Here is an 8,155-nt window from a genome sequence, read left to right on the forward strand (position 1 = left end):
GTCGGGAGATGGAAAACAGCGTGAGAGGAGAGGTGATTGGGATATTGAAAACAGCGCGAGAGGAGATTCAGTCTGGAGATTGAAAATGGCGCGAGAGGAGAGGTGATTGGGAGATCGAAAACAGCACGAGAGGAGAGGTGATGGGGAGATTGAAAACAGCGCAAGAGGAGACGTGATTGCGAGATTGAAAACAGCGCGAGAGGAGAGTCAGTCGGGCAATTGAAAACAGCGCGAAAGCAGAGTCAGTCCGGAGATTGAAAAGAGCGCGAGAGGAGAGTCAGTCCGGAGATTGAAAACAGCGCGAGAGGAGAGTCAGTCCGGAGATTGAAAACAGCACGAGAGGAAACTCTGTCGGGCAAATGAACACATCTCGAGAGGAGAGGTGATTGGGTGATTGAAAACAGCGCTGGAGGAGAGTCACTCGGGAGATTGAAAACAGCGCGAGAGGAGAGTCTCTTCGGAGATTGAAAACAGCACGGGTGGAGAGGTGATTGGGAGAATGAAAACAGCACGAGAGGAGAGTCAGTCGGGAGATTGAAAAAAGCGCGAGAGGAGACGTGATTGGGAGACTGAAAACAGCGCAAGAGGAGAGGAGATTGGGAGATCGAAAACAGCGCAAGAGGAGAGGTGATGGGGAGATTGAAAACAGCGCGAGAGGAGAGTCAGTCGGGAGATTGATAACAGCAAGAGAGGAGTGATTGGGAGATTGAAAACAGCGTGAGAGGAGAGTCAGTCGGGAGATTGAAAACAGCAAGAGAAGGGTGATGGGAGATTGAAAACAGCGCGAGAGGAGTTATTGGGAGATTGAAAACAGCGCGAGAGGAGGGGTGATTGGGAGATTGAAAACAGCGCAACAGGAGACGTGATTGGGAGACTGAAAACAGCGCAAGAGGAGACGTGATTGTGAGACTGAAAACAGCGTGAGAGGAGAGGTGATTGGGAGATTGAAAACAGCGCGAGAGGAGGGGTGATTGGGAGATTGAAAACAGCGCAACAGGAGACGTGATTGGGAGACTGAAAACAGCGCAAGTGGTGAGGTTATTGGGAGATCGAAATCAGCGCGAGAGGAGAGGTGATCGGGAGATTGAAAACAGCGCGAGAGGTGAGGTGAGTGGAAGATTGAAAACAGCGCGAGAGGAGATTCACTCCGGAGATTGTATACAGCGCGAGAGGAGAGTCAGTCAGGGGATTAAAAACAGTGCGAGAGGAGAGTCAGTCAGGAAATTGAAAACAGCGCGAGAGGATAGTCAGTCGGGAGATTGTAAACAGCGTGAGAGGAGAGGTGATTGGGAGATTGAAAACAGCGCGAGAGGAGATTCAGTCAGGAGATTGAAAACAGCGCGAGAGGAGAGGTGATTGGGAGATCGAAAACAGCGCGAGAGGAGAGGTGATGGGGAGATTGAAAACAGCGCAAGAGGAGACGTGATTGTGAGACTGAAAACAGCGTGAGAGGAGAGGTGATTGGGAGATTGAAAACAACGCGAGAGGAGAGTCAGTCGGTAGATAGAAAACAGCGCGAGAGGAGAGGTGATTGTGAGATTGAAAACAACGCGAGAGGAAAGTCAGTTGGCAGATTGAAAACAGCGCAAGAGGAGAGTTGATTGGGAGATTTTAAACAGCGCGAGGAGAGAGTCAGTCGGGAGATTGAAAACAGCGCGAGAGGAGAGTCAGTCGGGAGATTGAAAACAGCAAGTGAGGAGTGATGGGAGATTGAAAACAGCGCGAGAGGTGAGGTGATTGGGAGATCGAAAAGAGTGCAAGACGAAAGTCAGGCGGAAAAATAAAAATAGCGTGAGAGGAGAGTCAGTCAGGAGATTGAAAACAGCGCGAGAGGAGAGACAGTCGGGAGATTGAAAACAGCGCGAGAGGAGAGGTGATTGGGAGATTGAATACAGCGCGTGAGGAGACTCACTCGGGAGATTGAATACAGCGCGTGAGGAGAGACAGTCGGGGGATTAAAAACAGCGCGAGAGTATAGTCAGTCGGGAGATTGAAAACAGCGTGAGAGGAGAGGTGATTGGGAGATTGAAAACAGCGCGAGAGGAGATTCAGTCGGGAGATTGAAAACAGCGTGAGAGAGAGGTGATTGGGAGATCGAAAACAGCGTGATAGGAGAGTCAGTCAGGAGATTGAAATCAGCGCGGGAGGATAGACAGTCGGGAGATGCAAAACAGCGCGAGAGGAGACTCAGTCGGCAGATTGAAAACAGTGCAAGAGGAGAGTCAGTCAGGAGATTGAAAACAACGCGAGAGGAGAGCTGATTGGGAAATTGAAAACAGCCAAGAGCAGAGTCAGTCGGGTGGTTGAAAACAGCCAACAGGAGAGTCAGTCGGGAGATTGAAAACAGCGCGAGAGGAGAGGTGATATGGAGAATAAAAACAGCGCGAGAGGAGAGTCATTCGGGAGATTGAAAACAGCGCGAGAGGCGAGGTGATTGGGAGATTGAAAACAGCGCAAAAGGAGACGTGATTGGGAGACTGAAAACAGCGCAAGTGGTGAGGTGATTGGGAGATCGAAATCAGCGCGAGAGGAGAGGTGATCGGGAGATTGAAAACAGCTCGAGAGGAGAGTCAGCCGAGTGACTGAAAACAGCGCGAGAGTAGAGTCACTCGGGATATTGAATACAGCGCGAGAGGAGAGTCAGTCGGGGGATTAAAAACAGCGCGAGAGGAGAGTCAGTCGGGAGATTGAAAACAGCGCGAGAGGATAGTCAGTCGGGAGATTGTAAACAGCGTGAGAGGAGAGGCGATTGGGAGATTGAAAACAGCGCGAGAGGAGATTCAGTCTGGAGATTGAAAACAGCGTGAGAGGAGAGGTGATTGGGAGATCGAAAACAGCGCGAGAGGAGAGGTGATGGGGAGATTGAAAACAGCGCAAGAGGAGACGTGATTGGGAGACTGAAAAAAGCGCATGAGGAGAGGTGATTGGGAGATCGAAAACAGAGCGAGAGGAGAGGTGATCGGGAGATTGAAAACAGCGCAAAAGGAGACGTGATTGGGAGACTGAAAACAGCGCAAGAGGAGAGGTGATTGGGAGATTGAAAACAGCGCGAGAGGAGAGTCAGCCGAGAGATTGAAAACAGCGCGAGAGGAGAGTCAGTCGGGAGATTGAAAACAGCAAGAGAGGAGTGATTGGGAGATTGAAAACAGCACGTGAGGAGAGACAGTCGGGAGATTGAAAACAGCGCGAGAGGAGTTATTGGGAGATTGAGAACAGCGCGAGAGGAGAGGTGATTGGGAGATTGAAAACAGCGCGAGAGGAGAGGTGATGGGGAGATTGAAAACAGCGCGAGAAGAGAGTCAGTCGGGAGATTGAAAACAGCGCAAGAGAAGAGGTGATTGGGAGATCGAAAACAGCGCGAGAGGAGAGTCAGTCGGGAGATTGAAAACAGCAAGAGAAGGGTGATGGGAGATTGAAAACAGTGCGAGAGGAGTTATTGGGAGATTGAAAACAGCGCGAGAGGAGGGGTGATTGGGAGATTGAAAACAGCGCAACAGGAGACGTGATTGGGAGACTGAAAACAGCGCAAGAGGAGAGCTGATTGAGAGATTGAAAACAGCGCGAGAGGAGAGGTGATTTTGGGATTGAAAACAGCGCGAGAGGAGAGTCAGTCGGGAGATTGAAAACAGCGCGAGAGGAGACGTGATTGGGAGATTGAAAACAGCGCGAGAGGAGATTCAGTCGGGAGATTGAAAACAGCGCGAGAGGAGAGGTGATTGGGAGATTGAAATTAGCGCAAGAGGAGACGTGATTGGGAGACTGAAAACAGCACAAGTGGTGAGGTGATTGGGAGATCGAAATCAGCGCGAGAGGAGAGGTGATCGGGAGATTGAAAACAGCGCGAGAGGAGAGTCAGTCGGGAGATTGAAAACAGCGCGAGAGTAGAGGTGAGTGGAAGATTGAAAACAGCGCGAGAGGAGAGTCAGTCGGGGGATTAAAAACAGCGCGAGAGGAGAGTCAGTCGGGAAATTGAAAACAGCGCGAGAGGATAGTCAGTCGGGAGATTGTAAACAGCGTGAGAGGAGAGGTGATTGGGAGATTGAAAACAGCGCGAGAGGAGATTCAGTCAGGAGATTGAAAACAGCGCGAGAGGAGAGGTGATTGGGAGATCGAAAACAGCGCGAGAGGAGAGGTGATGGGGAGATTGAAAACAGCGCAAGAGGAGACGTGATTGTGAGACTGAAAACAGCGTGAGAGGAGAGGTGATTGGGAGATTGAAAACAACGCGAGAGGAGAGTCAGTCGGCAGATTGAAAACAGCGCAAGAGGAGAGTTGATTGGGAGATTTTAAACAGCGCGAGGAGAGAGTCAGTCGGGACATTGAAAACAGCGCGAGAGGAGAGTCAGTCGGGAGATTGAAAACAGCAAGTGAGGAGTGATGGGAGATTGAAAACAGCGCGAGAGGAGTGACTGGGAGATTGAAAACAGCGCGAGAGGAGAGGTGATTGGGAGATTGAAAACAACGCGAGAGGAGAGTCAGTCGGCAGATTGAAAACAGCGCAAGAGGAGAGTTGATTGGGAGATTTTAAACAGCGCGAGGAGAGAGTCAGTCGGGACATTGAAAACAGCGCGAGAGGAGAGTCAGTCGGGAGATTGAAAACAGCAAGTGAGGAGTGATGGGAGATTGAAAACAGCGCGAGAGGAGTGACTGGGAGATTGAAAACAGCGCGAGAGGAGAGGTGATTGGGAGATTGAAAACAGCGCGAGAGGAGGGGTGATTGGGAGATTGAAAACAGCGCAACAGGAGACATGATTGGGAGACTGAAAACAGCGCAAGAGGAGAGCTGATTTAGAGATTGAAAACAGCGCGAGAGGAGAGGTGATTGGGAGAATGAAAACAGCGCGAGAGGAGAGGTGATGGGGAGATTGAAAACAGCGCGAGAGGAGAGTCAGTCGGGAGATTGAAAACAGCAAGAGAGGAGTGATTGGGAGATTGAAAACAGCGCGAGAGGAGATTCAGTCTGGAGATTGAAAACGGCGCGAGAGGAGAGGTGATTGGGAGATCGAAAACAGCATGAGAAGAGAGGTGATTGGGAGATCGAAAACAGCGCGAGAGGAGAGGTGATGGGGAGATTGAAAACAGCGCAAGAGGAGACGTGATTGTGAGACTGAAAACAGCGTGAGAGGAGAGGTGATTGGGAGATCGAAAACAGCGTGATAGGAGAGTCAGTCAGGAGATTGAAATCAGCGCGAGAGGAGAGTCAGTCGGTAGATAGAAAACAGCGCGAGAGGAGAGGTGATTGTGAGATTGAAAACAACGCGAGAGGAGAGTCAGTCGGCAGATTGAAAACAGCGCAAGAGGAGAGTTGATTGGGAGATTTTAAACAGCGCGAGGAGAGAGTCAGTCGGGAGATTGAAAGCAGCGTGAGAGGAGAGTCAGTCGGGAGATTGAAAACAGCGCGAGAGGTGAGGTGATTGGGAGATCGAAAAGAGTGCAAGACGAAAGTCAGGCGGAAAAATAAAAATAGCGTGAGAGGAGAGTCAGTCAGGAGATTGAAAACAGCGCGAGAGGAGAGACAGTCGGGAGATTGAAAACAGCGCGAGAGCAGAGGTGATTGGGAGATTGAAAACAGCGCGAGAGGAGATTCAGTCGGGAGATTGAAAACAGCGCGAGAGGAGAGGTGATTGGGAGATCGAAAACAGCATGATAGGAGAGTCAGTCAGGAGATTGAAATCAGCGCGGGAGGATAGACAGTCGGGAGATTGAAAACAATGCGAGAGGAGAGCTGATTGGGAAATTGAAAACAGCCAAGAGCAGAGTCAGTCGGGTGGTTGAAAACAGCCAACAGGAGAGTCAGTCGGGAGATTGAAAACAGCGCGAGAGGAGAGGTGATATGGAGAATAAAAAGAGCGCGAGAGGAGAGTCATTCGGGAGATTGAAAACAGCGCGAGAGGCGAGGTGATTGGGAGATTGAAAACAGCGCAAGAGGAGACGTGATTGGGAGACTGAAAACAGCGCAAGTGGTGAGGTGATTGGGAGATCGAAATCAGCGCGAGAGGAGATGTGATCGGGAGATTGAAAACAGCGCAAGAGGAGACGTGATTGGGAGACTGAAAACTGCGTGAGAGGAGAGGTGATTGGGAGATTGAAAACAGCAGAGAGGAGAGACAGTCGGTAGATTGAAAACAGCGCGAGAGGAGAGTCAGTCGGGAGATTGAAAACAGTGCGAAAGGAGAGTCAGTCGGGAGATTGAAAACAGTGCGACAGGAGATGTGATCGGGAGATTGAAAACAGTGCGAGAGGAGAGTCAGTCGGGAGATTGAAAACAGCGCGAGAGGAGAGGTGATTGGGAGATTGAAAACAGTGCGAGAGAGTGTCAGTCGGGAAAACGAAAACAGCTCGAGAGGAGAGGTGATAGGGAGATTGAAAACAGCGCGAGAGGAGAATCAGTCGGGAGATTGAAAACAGTGCTAGAGGAGAGTCATTCGGGAGATCGAAAACAGTGCGAGAGGAGAGTCAGTCGGGAGCTTGAAAACAGCACGAGAGGAGAGGTGATTGGGAGATTGCAAACAGCGCGAGAGGAGAGGTGATTTGGAGATTGAAAAAAGGGCGAGAGGAGAGTCAGCCAAGAGATTGAAAACAGCGCGAGAGGGGAGTCAGTCGGGAGATTGAAAACAGCGCGAGAGGAGAGGCAGTCGGGAGATTGAACACAGTGCGAGAGGAGAGGTGATTGTGAGATCGAAAACAGTGCGAGACGAGAGTCAGTCGGGACATTGAAAACAGCGCGAGAGGAGAGTCAGTCAGGAGATTGAAAACAGCGCGAGAGGAGGTTCAGTCCGGAGATTAAAAACAGAGCGAGAAGAGAGGTGATTGGGAGATTGAAAACAGCAGAGAGGAGAGACAGTCGGGACATTGAAAACAGCGCGAGAGGAGAGTCAGTCGGGAGATTGAAAACAGCGCGAGAGGAGAGTCAGTCGGGACATTGAAAACAGAGCGAGAGGGGAGTCAGTCGGGACATTGAAAACAGCGCGAGAGGAGACGTGATTGGGAGATTGCAAACAGCGCGAGAGGAGAGGTGATTGGGAGATTGAAAAAAGCGCGAGAGGAGAGTCAGCCAAGAGATTGAAAACAGCGCGAGAGGAGTGTCAGTCAGGAGATTGAAAACAGCGCGAGAGGAGAGACAGTCTGGAGATTAAACACAGTGCGAGAGGAGAGGTGATTGTGAGATCGAAAACAGTGTGAGACGAGAGTCAGTCGGGACATTGAAAACAGCGTGAGAGGAGAGTCAGCCAAGAGACTGAAAACAGCGGGAGAAGAGAGTCAGTCGGAAGATTGAGAACAGTGCGAGAGGAGAGACAGTCGGGAGATTGAACACAGTGCGAGAGGAGAGGTGATTGTGAGATCGAAAACAGTGCGAGACGAGAATCAGTCGGGACATTGAAAACAGCACGAGAGGAGATTCAGTCGGGAGATTGAAAACAGCGCGAGAAGAGAGTCAGTCAGGAGATTGAAAACAGCGCGAGAGGAGGTTCAGTCCGGAGATTAAAAACAGAGCGAGAAGAGAGGTGATTGGGAGATTGAAAACAGCAGAGAGGAGAGACAGTCGGGACATTGAAAACAGCGCGAGAGGAGAGTTGATTGGAAGATTGAAAACTGCGCGAGAGGAGAGTCAGTCTGGAGATAGAATACAGCGCGAGAGGAGAGGTGATTGGTAGATTGAAAACAGCGCGAGAGGAGAGTCAGTCAGGAGATTGAAAACAGCTCGAGAGGAGAGTCACTCGGGAGATTAAAAACAGTGCGAGACGAGAGTCGGTCGGGAGATTGAAAACAGGGCGGGAGGAGAGACAGTCGGGAGATTTAAAACAGCGCGAGAGGAGAGGTGATACGGAGATTGAAAACAGTGCGAGAGGAGAGTCAGTCGGGAGATTGTAAACAGCGCGAGAGAAGAGTCAGTCGGGAGATTGAAATAATCGCGAGAGCAAAGGTGATTGGGAGATTGAAAACAGCGCGAGAGGAGGGTCAGTCGGGAGATTGAAGACAGTGCGAGAGGAGAGTCACTCGGGACATTGAAAACAGCGCGAGAAGAGAGTCATTCAGGAGATTGAATACAGCACGAGAGGACAGACAGTCAGGAGATTGAAAACAGCCCGAGAGGAGAGTCAATCGGGAGATTGAAAACAGCGCGAGAGGAGAGTCAGTCGGGAGATTGAAAACA

Source organism: Cetorhinus maximus, unplaced genomic scaffold, assembly GCF_964194155.1.
Source record: "Cetorhinus maximus unplaced genomic scaffold, sCetMax3.hap1.1 HAP1_SCAFFOLD_433, whole genome shotgun sequence".
Taxonomy (NCBI): Eukaryota; Metazoa; Chordata; class Chondrichthyes; order Lamniformes; family Cetorhinidae; genus Cetorhinus; species Cetorhinus maximus.